Raw genomic sequence first — 20,047 nt, 5'->3', positions numbered from 1 at the left:
TGGAAGGCTGGAAGGCTGAATCAACCTTAAACCCATCAGGATTGAGCCCCAGGCTGTAGGCAGAATGCATCAATGGACTACTACAGGGATATGTCCTGGGTGCATTTTTATTAATGACTTGGATGAGGGGATTAAGGAACAGTTGATAAGCTTGCAGATGATTTATCAAACTGTCAAATTGGAAGAACTCACTAGTAGGGGAATGACATGATTCAGAAAGATTGGAGGCTTGAGCAGTGCGCTGAAATTAATAAGATGAAATCTAATGGAAAAATGTAACCTTCTGCATCTGGATAGGAAAATTAAAGGCACATGTATGGGATGGAGGTGATGAAGACCTGGCTTGGCAGCAGCAGATGTAAAAAGGATGTGGGGCTCTTTGCTCCTTCACTCAAATGAGTGAAGCAGGTACCAAAAAGCCAAATGCAACTCTGTGGTGCATTAACAGAAGAACATTTGTCCATTACATGGGAAATAATTTTTTCTATTCTGCCCCACCTTGAGCACATTAAAGTTAAGAGCAGGGATGTCAGAATGGTTGTGAAACAATGACCCAAGAGGAATGGTTAAAGAATGTCAATATGTTTAATCCCCAGAAAAGATGACAAAGAGGAGATATCATAGTCTTAAAATATCTGAAGGGTTGTCACAATGAAGACAGACTAATTCTATATTGCCTCAGAAGTCTGGATTACAACCAAGAGGTTAACATTACCAGGAATGAAGTTCAAGCTAAACATCATGAAGAATTTCCTGACTCTACAAGCTGTCATCTAATGGAATAGACTGCCACATGAAAGGTGACTTCTCCTCTGCTGGGGTCATCTGTCAGAGATGCTGTAGTGAGTCCTGCTGAGTGTCTTCAGAAGAGCAGGGGGGGGGATATTCACTACATAAATGATACTAATAATGTATCCCATAATACAATACTAAATAAATGAAATTTAAATGTTAATTGTAAGACAATTTAGAGAGTTAAATAGAAAGCAAGGAAGTGTAGATTATAAAATGACATCAGTAGGCAATTCTAGTTATTTTTATTAGTTAAGGCAGGGGTGTCCAAACTTGGCAACTTTAAGACTTGTGGACTTCAACTCCCAGAATTCTGCTCTGCTGGCTGGGGAATTCTGGGAGTTGAAGTCCACAAGTCTTAAAGTTGCCAAGTTTGGACATCCCTGAGTTAAGGTAAGGTTGTTCAAGTAGGGTCCACTTTATGTAACACTCAGTTATAATTTGTAGGTGTAAATGGCTCATCAATATATGACATCAGAAAGAAATATAATTTTGTATCATTTCCAATATCATCACATTAAACTCAAAAACTGGTTAGCAAATCTTTGTGTCTTGGCATTGTACAGTATGTAGTGTTCAAACTGGTATCACACTTAGTCTAATCTCACACATAATAACATACTAAAACATATTAAAGTTTACCAAAATTAATTTATATGACACATTGAGCCATAAACTTGCTAAAGAGAATGGATTTGGACAATATATCAAGCTAAAATGCAGTGTAATATATCTTGGGTGTTGTGTGATTCCAGAATTGGATTAACCAATTCAGAATCTGCCATTTTGTATTTGCAGAAAATAGAATGTAAACATAGCAACTTTGGCTGCAAATTTCAGCTTCAAGTAAAGTGATATTAATTTTGGGTTCATGTAATAGAGTAAACCGAACATTCTGGATAAAGTTTCTTGTTGATGTGCTTGGCAACTGGGCTTTGAATAGCATGTGGTATGAATAGAGAGACTGTTTTTCAGTGGAGTTAGCTCAGTTCTATAACTAATAGTTACCCTGGCTGGGCTGATATATCATATTAAGTCATGTTTCGCTTAACCATTTTATATTGACTAAGCTTTAGTGGCTGAATGCACACAACACACTCACTCTAAATGAGATAGTCCAGATCAAGCTCAGCACCATAAGTGAATCAGGCATATATAGCTAATCCTCAATTTATGACCCAAATTGAATTGAACCCCAAATTTCCATTGCTGAACCACTCAGTTGTTCATTCCCACTTTACAACCTTTCTTGCCACTGTTGTTTAGTGAATCACTGCAGTTGTTAAATTAGTAGCACTGTTTGTATGTGAATCTGGCTTTCCCATTGATTTGCGTGTCAGAAGGTTGCAAAAGATTAGGGTTATGGTTGACATGATCCTGGGATACTGCAACCATTATATATACATGTCCGTTTGCAAAGCATTCAAATTTTGACCACAGGGACGCTGCATAAGTAAGTGTGAAAAATGGCCATAAGTCACTTTTTTCAGTGCCTTTGTAACTTCAAACAGTCATTAAACCAATGGTTGTATGTCAGGAACTACCTACATATCCTATAATCAAAGGCAGTTGATGATCATGTGAATCAGAGTCTAAAGTTGAAAAGGCAATCTAGTCAATCATCCAACCCCACACCATTAGCAGTCTATGCATTGGCTCACATAACTAATCTTCCAGGAGACTATGAAAAGAATAAGTGAATTTAAAAAAAAAGGATTCACAGATTTCACTTTGAATGTGATCATCTAAAAATAGCTACCATCATTGAGACAACTTTAGCTGTAATTACATATTGGATGGATTAGTAATATAAAAAAGGTTCTCGTTATAGGGAACACTTTTACGATTGCTAGATCTTTGGGGCTATCCAAAACTGGGCTTCTAGCTGCCGAATTGGGCAAGTCTTGGGTGAAATGCACTGAGCAATCTTATTGGAGCTATTTAACAGCGTAGAAAACAGCCAGAAAAAAATGTCAATGCAACAGGCAAGGTCTGAAGAAAAAGGAAGGACACGTAAGGGAAACCACAAGCATTTCCACCCTCTTTCCCCACCACACTGACCTAGTTACCATGGCAACCAGCATGCTCCAAATCTACTGAGAACACTACATAGTAAAAATGCTTTGAAATATTCCTGTGTTAAATTAGGAATGTGATGTTTTGGAGCTGATAAATTAAGCAATAATCCCCTCACAGGTTTCTGAAGAAACTGAAATGTCCAATTCACCTGTCACACAATTAAGATAGAGACAACACCAAGGTTTCCTGGAAAGAAAATGCATTCCAGTTAAATTAAAAAATAAGTGACTTACCAGTTGGTGCATACAGCATAGCTTTCTGATTCAGTTTTCATAATTCTCAGCCAACCATCCAAAGGTCATTAAGTTGGAGAAGCCTGGTTTACAACACGACAATTTATATTGGGATAATGTGTTCGCGACATTCCAAGTCCTAATGTACTTTGGTTTTGGAATATCATGATTAGTAGAACCAGTATATTCAGTAAATTATGAATAATAAAGCATGGCTTAGTGCAGGGGTGTCCAAACTTGGCAACTTTAAGACTTGTGGACTTCAACTCCCAGAATTCCCCAGCCGCTGGGGAATTCTGGGAGTTGAAGTCCACAAGTCTTAAAGTTGCCAAGTTTGGACACCCCTGGCTTAGTGTAATATGAATTCAGTCTTTATTGTACTGATGCTTTTTAACTCTGAGGTGGAAAAAACTGACAGAACATTTTGGTAGTCCTCGAACCTAGTAATAAGAACATTGTAGCAAGTGTGGGTATTGTGAAACAAGAGAAATGTTAGACATGGCTGGATTTAATTTACAGAATTTCCCCAAATGCACTAAAAGCAGGCAACTAAATATCAGAGATACCTACTTCATTTACTATATTTTCAGTTATAATTAGAGCAACTAACAGTCATTTTTAGTATCAGGGAGTTCTATTTGTAACTTCCTGTCTCAGTTCCAGTTCCTTAATGCATAAATAAAATATTTTGGTGTTTACAAATGGCTCCCCTATTGAAACTTCATATTCCTATTTTGTCACAAATATCACAGAATGAGAGACACATATAAAGATTATGAGATTTTTTTTATTCGGAAGAGTGAAGTGTGGGCATTTAATTCTTTATTATGAACCTAAAACCATAAAAAAGTTAAAACTAAGTCAAGTAAGAGAATCACTGTTTATGGCCTGAAAGAGCATGAACAAAGTCGGAAACATATCTTATTTTACTCATATACTTTTTACAAAAACATAGACAAATATATGAATACAATCTTGCAAATTTATGTACCTAAGTATATATTGTTTTATCTGGGGAAAAATAGAACCAACTAGTTAGAGGGTAATATATGAAAATCCTACAAGCATTTCCTGTTCTGTAGTTGCACCTCCACCAAGTGAAGCAGAGCTTTCACATTTTAGAGCATAAGATGGGGTTACCTCCTCATGGTTTGTGTGACAATGCTTATTCACTAAACCACAAAAGCTGGGTTTCCTAACATATTAAGCAAAACCCAAACAAATTATAGTGCAAGTAATGTATGAACCTAGTTGTAAGTGCTTCCTACCAAAACATTATTTTTTCTAGTGCAAGATGCGCACACTTACACAATTGCTGGCTTCTCAAATAAATTGCAGTTAGGTGAGCTTGTAACTCAAGTACCAGACTGCAGGAACTTCCTAAAGACTGAAGTTAGGCTATGTGGAGAAAAGTCCTTGCAGAATATCTCTTATTCTCAATCATCCAGGTATTACGTGATATAGCTAAGTGATATGACATTGTGTCGGGTTTTGCAATACTTATTTGTTGTAGCATTAATGTTAATTGGCAGCTATCAGCATGACAAGTTATAGGGTACCAATCATTTATTTCTCAGATGCAAATACTGTAGATTATGCTTGCCTTGCAAACTCTCTCCCATTTTATGCAGCCTCTAAGCTTCCTTGCATTGCATTTTTACCTCCTATTCGGTGTCAGCAATGCAAATATATTACAGCAACAATACTGGGAAAAGAAAACTGTTAATTAACACTACTGATTTGTTGCATCCTGTTAAAGCCCTAACCAGCTAAAACCAATAGTATAGACCAGGAGTGTCCAAACTTGGGAACTTTAAGACTTGTGGACTTCAACTCCCAGAATTCTGGGAGTTGAAGTCCACAAGTCTTAAAGTTCCCAAATTTGGACATCCCTGCTATAGACAATCTATTTGCCTACAACATCTGTGAAAACAAAATTATCATAAATATGACAGCAGAATGGGTTAAACAAACTGCTCTTTGGACTGAATTTGCTGTACGATGGTTGCCCCTCATGACTCTTTATACCATGTGATGGAAACAGAACTGTGAAAAGTATAAATTATCTCTTAAGTAAAATAAATGTAAATCAACAATTCAAAGAAGCAGAAGCGTTTTCAGTGGTAACATTTAATAATATTTTCTCTGACTTTCTAAATAATATTCCAGAATTCCAGTTATTTCCTTCAGGACATTATTTATGACTCTTCCCCTATGTTCAATTATACACCTTAAATTACTTTCAAAATTCTTTATTGTGCTCAAATCTTTTCCTCCCTACTTGTTTTATAAAACCTCTCTGCACAACTCAACTGAATAATATGGTATTATACTTCAGCCTTCTGCAAAAAGTGGTATTGCACCATTGTCAGGTTCCAAATTCCATTAATCCTGTTATTTAATGGAAGCTGAAGTAATTTGGAGAATACTGAGTTAGGGAAACCTGTTCTCTGATTCCTTGTTCATTCAAGTTTCACAATACTAGCCCCCCCCCCCCCCTTCCCAACCTGGTGCCTCACCAAATATGGTGAAGAAATTCCAGATTTATAGGTAGTTCAGCTGTTTTGGGAAGATTCCTGTACATAATTTCAGGGGGATGTGTGTTAAAAAAGGCAGCAAGAAGCAACACCTTGACTTTTTTACCCCCTTGTGGATGCTCCTACAGTAGGGGCCCTTGGACCAGTGGCTTGTTGGAAACCGGGCTGCACAAGCGGCAGATAAGTGAGCAAAGCTTCATTTGTCCATGCATAGGATTTAGGTTGCCCCCTAAATTATCTCTGCCCTCCCATCTGTGGAAGGCACTTATTCTTCTGAGCCAGAAGTGTTGGGGTCTGCTGCCCTACAGCCAGGGGTGGGTTCCAGCCGGCTTTACTGCCAGTTCACTTGTGCACTGGATGTGCGCTGTGTGCTTATGCGCAGTTCAATTAAAATTATTCTGGGCATGCACAGAACTTAAAAACAAGATGGTGCCACTGCTGGTGCCGAATGGGGAACTGGATCAGGGGCATGGCAGGCCTGGGTCACTGCCCATTCCAACGACCCAGGCTGCCATACTACCACCGGTTTGGCTGAACCGGAAGAAACCCACCTCTGCCTATAGAATTTGTTTAATTATTTGTTGTAATAGATTTTCGTCCTCAACATCTGAATATTTTAAATGGACATGGATCATTCCTAACCCTAACCCTGCTTTTTTATTTTTTACATTTGTTTCTTCCTAATTTTGAAAATTAGACTTTTTAAAATATCTCCAAACCATGGGTGGGTTCCTGCCAGTTCTAACCTCTTCTATAGAAGAGGTTCCACAGATCTACTGTGCCGTTTAGAACCAGTTCCAGCTCCCACACCCCGCCCATCCGCACCATGCTTGTCCCGCCCGCCGCTCACTGATTGGCTGGCTCACCAATTGCCCCGCCCGCCTCTAAGAATCCTATCTAAACCTTAAAGTCTTAAAGCTGTCAAGTTTGAACACTCCTGGGTTTTTTTTTCTAAAGGGTTAGTGGTGCAAGGGTCTTGTAACTTGACAGCTTTAAGACTTGCGTGCTTCAAATGCCAGAGTTTCTGAGCCAACATTTTGGTTGCTAAGCAAGAGCATTGTTAAGTGAGTTTCACCACATTTTACAAGTTGGCCATACCCACCCAGTCACATGGCTGGCAAGCCACTCCCACTCAGTCACATGGCTGGCAAACCACTCCCACCCAGTCACATGGCCAGCAAGCCACTCCCACAAAGCAGGCCACACCTACAGAAGAGGTTCTAAAAAAAATTGAAACCCACTACTGCTTTGAATGGTCAATAAATGAATTATTGTAAGTTGAGGACTACCTGCACTATTGAGAGTGGTGTTTCCACCAGTTCCTCCAGACCCTAGAGACCCACATTTTTAAAATTAGCTAGGTTCTCTTACCTTTTCCTTGTCTTTCCTAAACCAGTCCCATCCTTCCATTTGTGCAAGAATAACCAGCTAGATGCAATATACTGTAAGAGTTAAGAAGTTGCTTAAGTCTTGCAAGTCTAGAAATGATTAGTCAATAGGCAATAGACAAGTTGATTATTTACTATTAGCTAATATTACAATTATTCTATCAGTTCTACAATCAACAGATCAAAAGACTGGATGCCATATAAAGTATGTTTGCTCAGAAACGTTGTTAAGTGAGTTTCACCACATTTTACAAGTTGGCCACGCCCACCCAGTCACATGACTGGCAAGCCACTCCCACCCAGTCACATGGCCAGCAAGCCACTCCCACCCAGTTACATGGCAGCAAGCCACTCCCACAAAGCAGGCCACACCCACAGAAGAGGTTCCAAAAAAATTTGATACCCACCACTGCTCCAAACCCTCCACTTAAATGTCATAACTTTGTAAATGACATCTACGGAACCTCTTCATTCTTCATGCCTAACCCTTTGCAGCAAAACTAAAACTAAACTAAACTAAACTAGAACTAAACTAAACAACTAAACTAAACTAAACTAAACTAAACTAAACTAAACTAAACCTAAAACTAAACTTTGCAGCTCTTATAAACCAAAACTTACCATAGCTAGTTAGGGAATTGTGAAAGCCCACCCATGAATTCATGAACAGGACTTTGGGAGATTCAGAGGCATTGGCAATTTTTTATCATCAAATTCTAGAGACCATAAGGACATCAATCTCTACCATGTTCTACCATGAATATCCCCAAATGCTGGATTAACAATGTTCTTCACCTAAAAATGGACCTTGACTGGATTGCTTAGTGTTAATAACTAACAGATTCTGAAAGGGGGGGGGGAATAGTAGGGGTAAAAATGTGAGGAATAACCAATTATTTTCATTAAACATTCTTTGGTATAGTGAGGGATTTTGTTGTAAAGCTTTTCCAGAAAAATATGACTCTTCAGGAAGAAGTTAAAATAAGGGAAATGGAAACAGGTGTTTGGGGAACCAATACTAGACACCAAGTGGTTTAAAGGAAACAGAAAAGAGCAACAGACTGACACACAAAATATTTTAGTATACAACATAGGTATCTCTAGATTGCAGGATAGAAATGTGAAAAAATAGTAAGATCACAAAAATAAAATGAGCAAACTACGTCTCTAAAAAGTTTTTAAGCAAGAAGAATACATACATACATAATCTTACAGAAAGAAGAAAGCTAGTTTAGTGACTTAAGTTACTTTTTCCAAGCAATGAGAGGCGAGTACTGTTGCTGGCAAATACTATATGAGAGTAAGAAAAGACATGAGACAAAACCACCCAAACGAGAGAACAGGGTATTATGCGATATCCATAAAAAAAAGTGAGGGAGGACTGTGTTTAGTAATACAGCGATCAAAGAGAAGACCAAGATTTCCAGACAGAGCACATGGGATTAAACAAAGATTAAAATCCAATGTAGGAGTGTAAATATCAGATGCAATTTAATGTATCCTAAATGGATAAATGGCTTTTTAGGTTGTTTAAAGCGGCAATCGTTCTTACACTTATTTGCCCCATTAAAACAATGGGCCTTTCTTCTGAGAAAGCATGGATAGAATTTAAGCAGCCAAGAAGGTGAATTGAGCTAAACATGGATGACAGGCGTTTGTTCCCTCTGCAGTCATTTCCCACCACTATGCTACTGGTGGCCACGCCTCAAACAATCACTGAAGCACTAAAGATTGACCTACGAAGAACCGCCCTCTTTCTCCAAAATGCATTGGTTGCCTAAGATGCCAATCTTTGCTCTTTCTCGAACGTGACTCCATTGGCTGTGGCCATTTCTGGGGGCGGCGGGGGGGGAGGCTAATTGAAGAGCGGGAGCTAGGGCGTCAGTTGAGAAGATTAAAAAAAAGTCTTACGCCTCCTTTGAAACACCGCCCTCCACTTGAGTCTCCATTGGCGGAAACTGGCTCTCTGTCAGAGCAAACTCCTGTTCTTATTGGCCGAGGATGCCGCAAGTGGATGTTTCAGACCTTAGCGGTGGCCGCTCCCTCCCGGCTTGAAACCTCGCTGCTGCCGGTGAGTTAGAGGCGTTGAAGCTGGAACAACGCTGCGGGTGGGGCGCTGGGGCTCTCCGAGAAGGTATTAGTTATCAACTCTAGCCTTTCTGGCGTAAGAAAAAGGAGCCGCGTCGTCGTCGTCGTCTTTAAGGCGTTTGGCCGGACTCAGGTGAAGTCCCAGCTTGGAATTGGTGCGGGAAAGGACGGGAAACGTACAATACGGCGCATGATTTTCAGTTTGGCGCCCGCGGGTTAAAGGTTCATTGAGAAGCGGGCGGGTGTGGTTTAACTTCTAAAATTCCCTTTTTATGCCAAGTGCGCTGGAGTCCAGGAAGTGCCACCCATTGAGGACATCGCCTTTTGGGGGAGGTGTAGCCTTTCACCCTCTCTGCCTGGGGCTAGTAAAGGAAGCGTCTTCCACGCGCAGGGCCAAGGGAACGGTGGCTCTCACGTTGTCTTTCTTTGATGCTCTAGCTAGCATATGCTTTGCTCCTGCCTCGCTCCGGCTTCACCCTTCCCACCCGGCGGCAACCGGGCAGAAAAATTTCAAACTGAAAAGTGGGCTGAGAAAAAGCAGCCGGTCATGTGAAACTCCCCCCCCCTCCCGTTTACCTTTCTCTTACTCTCTATTTTTCTTTTTGAAACGACTAGATTTTTTTTCTAAGGCTACCCTGGGACGGCTTAAATCTGCTTTCCTCTCGCGTCCGCGCTTGCAATTGGTCTCCGCAACCTTTGTGATCATTGGGTGGGGGGGGGGGGTTGGAGAGGCTTTGCGACCTTCCCCCTTAAATTGCTTGGAGGGCCCTCTTTTTTTTTTTTGAAATAGCGGAGAGAAAGACCGCTTAATGTGGTGGCAGCTGCTGTCAGGTCGGCGATCTGAGTCACGGGCTGGCAATCTTCTTGCAGGCATTGCAATGGGCTCGGCTTCCGCCCGCCCAACTTGACTTCCTCGTGGCTGTGCGTTAGTCTAGGCAGGGAAGGAGGAAGGAGTGACGGGGCAAGACGAAGCTTGTAAGTTAGAAGCCTGCAGCTTACTTACCCCATTATTAAGTCGGACCAGATTCATTCTCTCTCTCTCTCTCTCTCTTTTAGCGAGCTTTTACTTTTTTGGGTTGATTAAAAAGGCGGTGAAATAGGGCTGCTGGATCAGTTTTTCTTCACATCTGGTAGGGTTCTGCATGCATAGCTAAGTCGTGCAAAAGCTATCATAGAAACGAGAAAATGATTGATTTGCAAAAACAAAAAAATAGAGAAAACCAGGAAGAACATTGGAGCTGATTTTCTTATAGGCTGAGTAAAAGAAATGGTATATTTAGAATAAAAATAAAACATAGGTGCATATGCTTTGAGATACTAGCTTATCCCCTATCTGACATTACTTGCTCACGATGTATTGTGACTGGAACAAGGTTTTTATTTTAAACACAAGTGTTTGTGTGTATTTGTCACTTTGCTACTGTTGTTGCAGCTTTTAAGGTTGCCTGGTTGCTTAAAAGTATTGAGAGAAATCCATCCTTCAAATTGCACAGAAACCCTTTAGGATCCATGTCAGGCGCACATTGGTTATCTTTTCAATATAGAGTAACACTGGTAGTTTCATATCTTGATTTGCCAGAGTAATCTCTTCCCGTAGAAGAGTTTATATGCTATTTAATAAAAGTGGATTGGTTGAACTTCTTTCTTGCTTGTATTCCCCCCCCCCCTATATAATTCAAGGCTTGTATCCTGTCTTTTACACACTTTAGATCACATACTTAAGTGGCATAGGTTCAAATGAATACTTTCATGCAGTGTTTAAAAAGTTGTTGAATGTAGTTCATTTCTGCAAGGATAACTGTATTTAGCAAAGTGCATTCTAACTTGCTGGCACATTTGAGAAAAATAGCATCACAGTTGTGTTTATCTGGAATAATGACTTCCATGTGCATAATTTAATACCTGAACTGGCCACAAATAACTGTTGTGTATATATAAACCTATTTGTATTGCAGCGTAATTCAGGATTTATGGAATAGCTTTTGCAAATGGTAAAGCATGTTTCTCTGATTAATTTTTGAGCATTTTTGCTAATACTACCCTTTAAATTATGTAAATTAAAACGGGGTGATAAAATAATCATGTTCCCTTTTTGAGAAAAGCTAGTGAATGAACATAGATTCTTACAGTAACACAATCCTGCAAATATAGTTTCTCCCCTCAAGGATAGGTGTGTTACAGTTGACTGCAAATAACACCTGTATAATCAGTTACTGCTTGCATAGAGATGTTCTAACTTAGTCACCAGGTGAAAAAATAGGTTTAGGTACTTTGCTATTCCAATGAAAATTGCAGACCTTTGCACAGGCTCATACTGTGACTCATGCAGTTACTGTGTGTGGAGACTAATATTGTTTAATATATAAAGCTGCTGCCTGGAAATTTGGTGCCATACAATACTTCTATATTCAACTGAAATAAAACAATTTTAAAATCAGTTCATTAATTTGTTAGCTGAATGGCTTAAAATTCCAATATATAATATAATTATTATGTGAGCTTGCTTGTTATTAAAGTTTGGGGAATGTAACTAAACCTTTATTTACATAGTTTTGGAAGCAACTGTTTAGCAGATAGGATTATATTAACAACAGCATAGCTACAATAAATCTCATTCTTAGTGTATGTGTGTTTTGTTATTGCGTTCTTCTGAAAATGTTATTCTTTGTTTTGAATCTAATATTTATACCCTGCAATTTTCTTGTGTCCTAACCAGGTTCAATCCTGCTTTGCTTTTTCAAAACCAGGCAATGTTGGCTTGGTGCTGCCACCTACTGTGATGAAGGCAACAAAAAAAATCAATAGGGCTACACTTTTATGTTTGATAGAGCAGTATTCTATTTCTGATTACTTTGACAATAGTTAACTCTCTAGCAAAGGGTAGATAATAGTTGCAGCATTCAAAAGAGACTAGGCAGTATTTAATGACTATATGTACAAAGAATTACTATGTATCAATCCATTTTTCTCAATATCTGAGTAATTAATTTGACTTTGATCTCCATAATATTTTAATACCCAACCATAACTGTTACCCCACTCCCCTCTCTCCAAAATTTGTGTGAATTTGCCTTGATTTAAATGATAGTGAAGGACTTGTCCTAGTGATCACTGGTATATTATGCCATGTGCTCATCATTGCACTTCATAACTTAAAGATGAATTTGTCATTCTGTTTGGTGATTGATAATGTAAAAAATGCCTGTTTGGAAATTACTTACATAAACCTTAGTTACTTCAAAAATAGGACAGTAATCCCAGAAATTAATTTGATACTAAAATATATGGTTGCCAGTTAATGTATTACTACTAATTTGAGACCAAGAAAAAAAAACCCCTAATCATATAAAATCTGTCTTTTCCAAATGTCAAGATAGCATGAGATCTGCATTGTTCAAAAAGCCTAAATGATAGTTGTGGAATAATTGAACAGCATTTGACATAGTTTTTGATATTTTGGCATTAATTACAAGACAGTAAATTAACTCAGAGATTTATAGCATAAATATAGTTCTGTTATAGATTGTTCCCCCATGTGTAAAACTTTTGTGGTGTTTTTTTTGTAGGAGAAAGGAATTACGTTAATTTTGGATATGATTCCATAAGGAGTTAGGTTTTTTTTTATTGAAAAGATTCCAACTTTTGGTCTTAAGATAGAATTGCAGAACACATAAGTGTGCTTGAAGTACTTTTTGAAAATATGCTGATTTTTGCTTCTGTTAGATACACTATTTCAGTGACTTAATCCAATGGCTTTTTTTTTTAATTTAACACTTTAGTGTTTTCTGTCACTCTCAAAACTTGCCAAGGTACTGAATGAGGATAGCTTGCAGATTTATGTGGTATTATCTTAAATGCTGGAAAGAAATGAGTCATTGTTGCCCTACTGCAGGAAACAAAAATGCACATGGGAAATGCATTGCAGTAGATCTTTATGGGGTGCCATATTGGAGAAAGATTGCTTCTAGGATCCATGAGAGAGTTTCTGCTCCCTTTTTTCCACTGTGGGTGGATGCTGGGCTGATGCTAGCTTTGTTCTAAGCCATTGTAAATCTATGCTTAATTTATAGATATGGCAAATCTTTGTGATTTCAAAAACATCTTTGATTGGAAAGTGCTACTGAATGGAGTGTTTTGGCCTCTTGTTGAAGTGAAGGAGTGCTAGAACTACTTGCCTTAAAATGCATGTGTCTCAATTTGCTTTGTGTTCCCAGAGGCAGCTAGTGTTGAATAGGAAAAAAGTAGGCAGGAATCCATTCTTCCTTTTTAGCCAAGGGTACATACTTAACTCTGTAACAGCACTCAAGTTATTTTCTTTTGAAAAGTCCGCTCTTAACAAACTAGCCGAGAATTCAGAAGAACTTTATTTTCCCCAGTCTCCAGAAATGTCAGAAGCCAATTGATATCATCAACGTAGGATTTGCTTTCTAGTAGAACTTCACTTTAATAACTCTATGTGGCAAGCATTTTCTTTCCTGTTCTTGTTTAACTGTGTGCCTGACATAGAATATGCAGTATATGAGAAAAACTGTTTCTCACCTGTACAACTGGGGTGCTCAAATTTTGGTTTGAAAGGAGTTACACATTTTTGAGTGGCCAGAAAAGCTGAAAAGTGGAAGGGTTTCACCAATATTCAGGGAAGGCTGGAAGGAAATAAATTATGTGAGACATGGTAGATGGAAAGTGAGGTGTTAGCCTGGGCAGGAACACCTCTTCAGAATCAGGAAGAAAGTGTGGTGCCAGACTTAACAATTTCGATAGTCTCTGATAAAATTGGCATACTGGTTTGACTGCTTCCTTCACTATCAATATCATTTATGGTGTCTGGGTGGTGATGTAATGGCATTATAATTGATTTATAATTGCATTTATTTCTTATCTGAGAAATCTAAAGCAGGAGGCCATATTCCAAGAAAATTCTAAAGAACTAGAGCAAGAATGGTCAATGTACGCAGCTAAAAGATAATCTTATGACTAGACCTCCCTGGAGTATGCTGGGTTCTCTGAGATGGAATTTACCAGCAGTAGCCCATTAAAGAAGCAATGATGTAATAATGTATTGTCTGAGTTTATATGGCCTGTTAGGCCAAAATGTAGTTGGCTAGCTTATGGGCTTTGCAAACCCAGCCGTTGATCAGTTAGTGTACAGAATGCAAAACTAGACATTGGTTAATTCAGAATAACATGACTCACTTTACTATTTATTTAGATATTATTTAAACATAGCCTATGTAAATCTTTAATATGTGGTAGTACAAATTTTCTATAGACAGTAGACTGGTTGCCTATTTTCCAAATAATAATTGGAACATTGTTTTGGGGGAAGGGATGTCATGAAATAATACAATTCATGTAATATTTGTATTATAACATATTTTTGCTGATGAATTTAAAAGTAACTTTTTTATCTTTTGTTTTAAGTACTTCCCCTGCAAGATGAATATGGGTTTTGTGTTTTTACAAAAGTGTCAAAGAAGCTTTTGTGTGTCATCTGAACAATGTGCCTGCTCCAATACTTGTTTATTTGACATGTTGACTGAGTTAATGGGAACCAGGGTCCAATAACATCTGGAGAACTACAGATTGTTTTTATGGCAAAAGTTAATCAGGCAGCAGCAGCTATGGACATTCCTAAAATTGAACATTAAATAGTGCATTGCTAATACCAATATTTATTAGTTATTTCTTTTATGCTGTCTTGTCCAATCTGATTAAGTAATAACCAGCTTCCGAAGTATTTTTGCATTGATTTCTGTGGCAGAAATCATTTCAGTGGTGGGTTTCAAAAATTTTTAGAACCTCTTTTGTAGGTGTGGCCTGCTTTGTGGGAGTGGCTTGCCAGCCATGTGACCGGGTGGGAATGGCTTGCCAGCCATGTGACTGAGGGAGTGGCTTGACAGTCATGTGATTGGGTAGGCATTGCCAACTTGTAAAATGTGGTGAAATTCAGTTAACAACGCTCTTGCTTAGCAACCAAAATGTTGGCTCAGAAACTCTGGCATTTGAAGCACACTAGTCTTAAAGCTGTCAAGTTACAAGACCCTTGCACCCCTAACCCTTTAGAAAAAAACCCAGGGGTGTTTTCAAACTTGACAGCTTTAAGACTTGTGGACTTCAACTCCCAGAATTTCTCCCCTCGCTCTTCATCTTGATGATGTGCAGACGGGTGGGGGAGGGAGCTGGAACCGGTCCTAAATAGTTTTGTAGATTTGTGGAACCTCTTCTATAGAAGAGGTTAGAACTGGCAGGAACCCAGCCCTGAATCATTTAGAACTATATTTGCCTGATGGGAAACAGTTTTGTTTGTAAAGCACTAGTTGATCTTAGATTGTATTGAAAAAGTAGAGTGGGGTTAACATAATTATTTATATTGGTACCCACTGAAGATTTGGATTAGACTACTAAACACTAGAGAGTGGAAAAACAACATGGAAGAAAAAAAATGGCAAACCAAACAATTTCCTTATAATTGCCAAGAAAAGGATATGGACACGTCCACATAGTCACTAGTAGTCAAGTTTGCTTAAGAGAGATGTTATCTTTTAACCCACAAGTATGCAGAACAGTCATTGCTTGCTTGCTTTTAATCTAAGATTATCCAATATATCTGTACTACAAGAAGCAATATTAATTGTGTGTAGTCCGTAGCCTATGAAGTATGTGTGGCTGGGCAAGAGGATTCAGATGGTTTCAAATTCTTTTAATTCAAACTTTTGATTTTCAGTATTAAAATTTCTGTTGAGCTAAATGCAAAATTCCTTCAATTAACAGAACAGAAGAAATCTTCTGTTTTAGAGAAATTTCAGTTAAAGAACGCAGGGGTTTGGGGTTTTTTTGTAATAAATAAATTCCAGTTCAGATGCAATCAGTGCTTATTTGTTATTGCATTCTTTTTTGAGGCAAACAAAGTGACATTTAGTAGGAAACCCTGAGTTTAAACAAATGAGCTGCATTTGGCTGATTGGCCAAAATTTTCTTGTTTGTCTTCTGGGTTAAGTCCAAATTACAAAAGACAGTAGCAGTTCTCCATGCTTAGCATGGAGCAAGACAACTCAATGCTATTCTCAGATCTCCAAGTGAATTTGGCAGATTAAAAAGGCAGAAAAAAGCGGGGGAAGGCGTATGGGGCTCAAGCCTATGATTGAACCATCCTTTCTGTTTCTAAAATATCTCTCACCTTATGTTGCTAAATTGTTGGTTTGATTTGAGGTTAGTCTGGTTTGCAAACCCAGCCAGCGGATGGTGGATAGTTGAACTGTAATGGATCATGACTCTGTGACTCATATTAATAGTAGACACAACCAAGTGTAATTGCTAATGAGTCTGAAAGTGTCTCTTGATTTTCCATTTGCAAAAGCAATTATACCAAGTAGCTTTCTGTAGCCAACACCCAGTTGCATTTTCAAAACCTTGAACTTTGCCCATAATCTCTAGCCGTTAAAGTTTTTGACATGGGATTTGAATTCTAGATTGTATAATATTATATTATAACATTTGTTTGACATGTAAATCATGTTTCATACCATTTGTTCATACTTGAAGATATTTTGAAGTAGTAAAAAGTGTTAGATAATGCTGGACATTTTGCCTAGCCTTTTATAATAGAGGAATTGCGGCTGCTGAAAAGGAAAGTATCTTGACTTCCTTTGTTGAGCTTTAAAAAAGATAAATTCTTTTTCATACGGTGTCGTCGTGAAGCTTTGTAGAATTTGATGTCATTTGTATCAGTTGTCTCTATTGTGCAAATTATATGGACGGTAAATATAACTACATGGGACCCAGTGTACTATAGTAGTGTTTAAGAAAGTAGATGAAGATTAGTGGGATGAAGGTTTTAGTTTTCTCTCTCTGCCACTGATACCCCCTGAAACTTTGAGCTAGACATTCTCCTAGGACAGGGGTGTCCAAACTTGGCAACTTTAAGACTTGTGGACTTCAACTCCCAGAATTCCCTAGCCAGCTCTGCTGGCTGGGGAATTCTGGGAGTTGAAGTCCACAAGTCTTAAAGTTGCCAAGTTTGGACACCTCTGTCCTAGGCGCTGCTTGGAGTGTCCAAGCATGGGTTAACTTCAGCTTGCTGCCCAAGGACTGAGTTTAAATCTTTAGTGTAGCCACGCCTCCTGCTCCCTTTGGAGGTCAGTTTGAAAAACTCAAGTCGCCCTATAAGGATGTGTTTGAGAGTTCCAGTCCTTGAATAGCAAGCTGGATTTCTCCTAATAGCATTAGTGTAGCCATTTTTATTGTTTTTTCCCCACTGTGGTAGTTTTAGATAGACTTGGGTTTTTTTGTTTTACCAATGAACAGAGTTCCCTTCGTCTAATTGCTTTCTCATTGCGCAGACCAGGCTGCTGGGAGCATTACAGCCTTCCTCATTTCCACAAGGTTCTGGCAGCACCGGGAGACTCATTAGTGGCCGCTGGCGAGCCTTGGGTTCAGATATGGAAGTCAGGTACCTCTGCAATCCGTCGGAAGACTCCTCTTAGTTCCGGAGGCTCGGCTGGGCACTCCGGCTCTCTGACAGCAGCCCGGTGCTGCTCCAAAATGCGCAGTGGCCATTTTGGGAAGGAAAAAAAGTGTGCACTTTAAATCCAAGTCGCTTTTTTCCTGTTCTCTCTGCTGCAGCCTGGTCCCTTAGCAGATCTCCCCTGGGAGGGGTGCTGGTCAAGTGGCCTTGCTCTGGGTTGCCAGGCAGGCCCCCCCTCCCCTGAAGATCTTGATTGGCGGCCACAAGGAGTTTGGCTTTCTGGGCCATTCCTTGTCCCTATTAAGAGCATGGATCTGCAGCACCCAGAGGACTTCTCCTATTGGCGCCATTTTGTTGCTGCATTCCCAGCCGAGCCGTTGCCTCAGAGACTCATCTCCTATTGGGACTCTTCTTACTCCAAGCAACCTTCTGAATAACGAGGTTTGTGGGCTGAGAGTTCACCATGGCCAGCAAGAGTGTGGAGAAGGCCGCAAGTCAGGCAGGGCCTACCAGCAGCAAGCGCAGCAGGCCCAATCCTGTGGCCAAGGGTGCCAGTGCAGCATGCCCCACTAAAGGGAAGCAGCCTAGAACAAAGAGAGGGTCCAAGGCAGAGGAAAGGCTGGCTGATAGACGCCAGAGAGCCCTAGAAAAGCAATTTCAAAAGGCTCAGGGCAACCAAGGGCTTCAACAGGATCTCCCTCCACCTGCTGAGATTCCTGCTGACCCCTCCATTCTAGATCCTCATCCAGATGAGCCCCCATCTATGGTAGAGGAGGGTGAATTTGCGTTCTCCCCAACCTCTCCAGAGTGTCTCCCACATCTTTAGCCTCATCCCTAGAGGAGGAGTACTTGGAGGAGGTCAGTTCCGTATTGGAAGAGGAAATCCCTCTTTCGGGGCCTGTCGCCAGGGCTTTGCCCAGGACCAGGATCACACCCATGAGCTGACCATAGCCATGAAGGAGGTGATTGCAAGAGACATATCTCAAGGGATTGCTGAGGGTATCCAGCAATTGGGCTTCTCCCTACCCCTCCCAAGCCGAACCAAAGCTAAGGCAAGGGTTCCTGATCCACCGCAGCAAGCTGGCAGGTCTCCCCTCTGGCCCCTAACACCCTTTGGAGGCAGACTGCCACCTTGGCAACCATCATATCTAGAGATGACTCTACACCACTTAGCAGACACCCCATGGTTCGCAGCTTCCTGAAGGGAGCTGCCAACTTACGTCCCCCGACGGTCCACCGATACCCGACTTGGGACCTGGCAGTTGTTCTGCAGACATTGACTTTTGCTCGATTCGAACCACTTTGTTCTGTCTCTTTTTACGCCACTTATCGTTTAAGACTGCATTTCTCATTGCGATCACTTCAGCTGGCAGAAAATCTGAATTGGCGGCCCTGTCAATCAGGGAGGACCTTTGTGTGGTGAATCCGGACAAGGTCATTCTTTGGCGTGACCCCTCTTTCATCCCTAAAGTCAACACCTTGTTCCACCAGTCACAGGAGGTGATTCTCCCTGACTTCTGCCCGCATCCCAGACATCCCAGAGAGCGGGTCTGGCACAAACTTGATGTACGACGGGCAGTACGTATATATAAGAAGAGGGCAGCCTCCTTTCGTAAGTTCGAATCCTTCTTCATTTCCTTCCAGCCGGTCTCAATGGGCAGGAAGGTTTCTTCGACTATTGGCCGTTGGCTGCACGCTGCATTAAGCTGGCCTACGAACATCAGGCTCAGCCAGTTCCCCCTCGCATCACCGCTCATTCCAGAGGAGCGTAGCAAACTTGGCTGTATGGGCAACCCAGGCACCCATTGAAGAGATATGCAGGGCAGCGACTTGGACCTCGCCATCCCCATTTGTTTGTAACTATAAATTGGACTTCTTTGCAGTAGCGGAGGCCTCCTTTGGAAGGAGGGTCCTGCAGAGAGTCTTAGTGGCTCCGGAACAACGGAATGTTTCTGTTTCCCACCCCGGGACTATATAGCGTGGGTATGTCCCATGCTTAGACACTCCAAGCAGTGCCTAGGAGAATGACCATTGGCTTATCTGAATGGTCGTTCTCTAGGTGCTGTGGGAGTGTCCAACCCCGTCCTGGGGTAATCTGGCGGAGCCAAATCACTTCTCCTGAAGAAATAGTTCACCTTCTTTGACATCCTTCTGGTCTTCACCTCCTCGTTTTTCAAACTGACCTCCAAAGGGAGCAGGAGACGTGGCTACACTAAAGATTTAAACTCAGTCCTTGGGCAGCAAGCTGAAGTTAACCCAGGCTTGGACACTCCTGCAGTGCCTAGAGAATGACCATTCAGGTAAGCCAATGGTCATTCTCTCTCAGTCCAGCCTATCCTCATAAGGTGGTTTTATGAGGGACCACTGTATATATTGTTTGCATGTTCCTGTACAAAAGGCAAGATAGAAATCAAATAATCCGAACTCTGGAAATCTTGAAGTATAGGAGGTGTGCTAAAGCCTGCT

The 20,047-nt window shown here is 40.4% G+C and overlaps 1 protein-coding gene and 1 long non-coding RNA gene across 4 annotated transcripts in view; one reads left to right on the top strand and one right to left on the bottom strand.

Moving 5' to 3' along the window:
• Positions 1–671: 671 nt before the first annotated feature.
• Positions 672–7,061, bottom strand: LOC309394995. Its single transcript, XR_014175834.1, has 3 exons — positions 7,013–7,061; positions 3,105–3,187; positions 672–889 (listed from the first exon to the last, which is right to left on the bottom strand). It is a non-coding gene; the product is annotated as an uncharacterized lncRNA (long non-coding RNA).
• Positions 7,062–8,958: 1,897 nt separating this feature from the next.
• Positions 8,959–20,047, top strand: part of MYH9 (myosin heavy chain 9) — a 72,221-nt gene continuing 61,132 nt past the window's right edge. The window contains exon 1 of one of the 3 annotated variants that reach the window (XM_081958737.1): positions 8,959–9,100. The gene's annotated coding sequence lies outside the window, so the exon portion shown is untranslated. The other 2 variants (XM_081958736.1, XM_081958738.1) reach the window with 2 other exon arrangements.

The sequence above is a fragment of the Natrix helvetica genome (genome assembly GCF_964273705.1).
Source record: "Natrix helvetica genome assembly, chromosome: 6".
NCBI lineage: Eukaryota > Metazoa > Chordata > Lepidosauria > Squamata > Natricidae > Natrix > Natrix helvetica.
The sequence above is the reverse complement of the archived record's forward strand: the minus strand, read 5'-3'. Positions and strand labels throughout refer to the sequence as shown.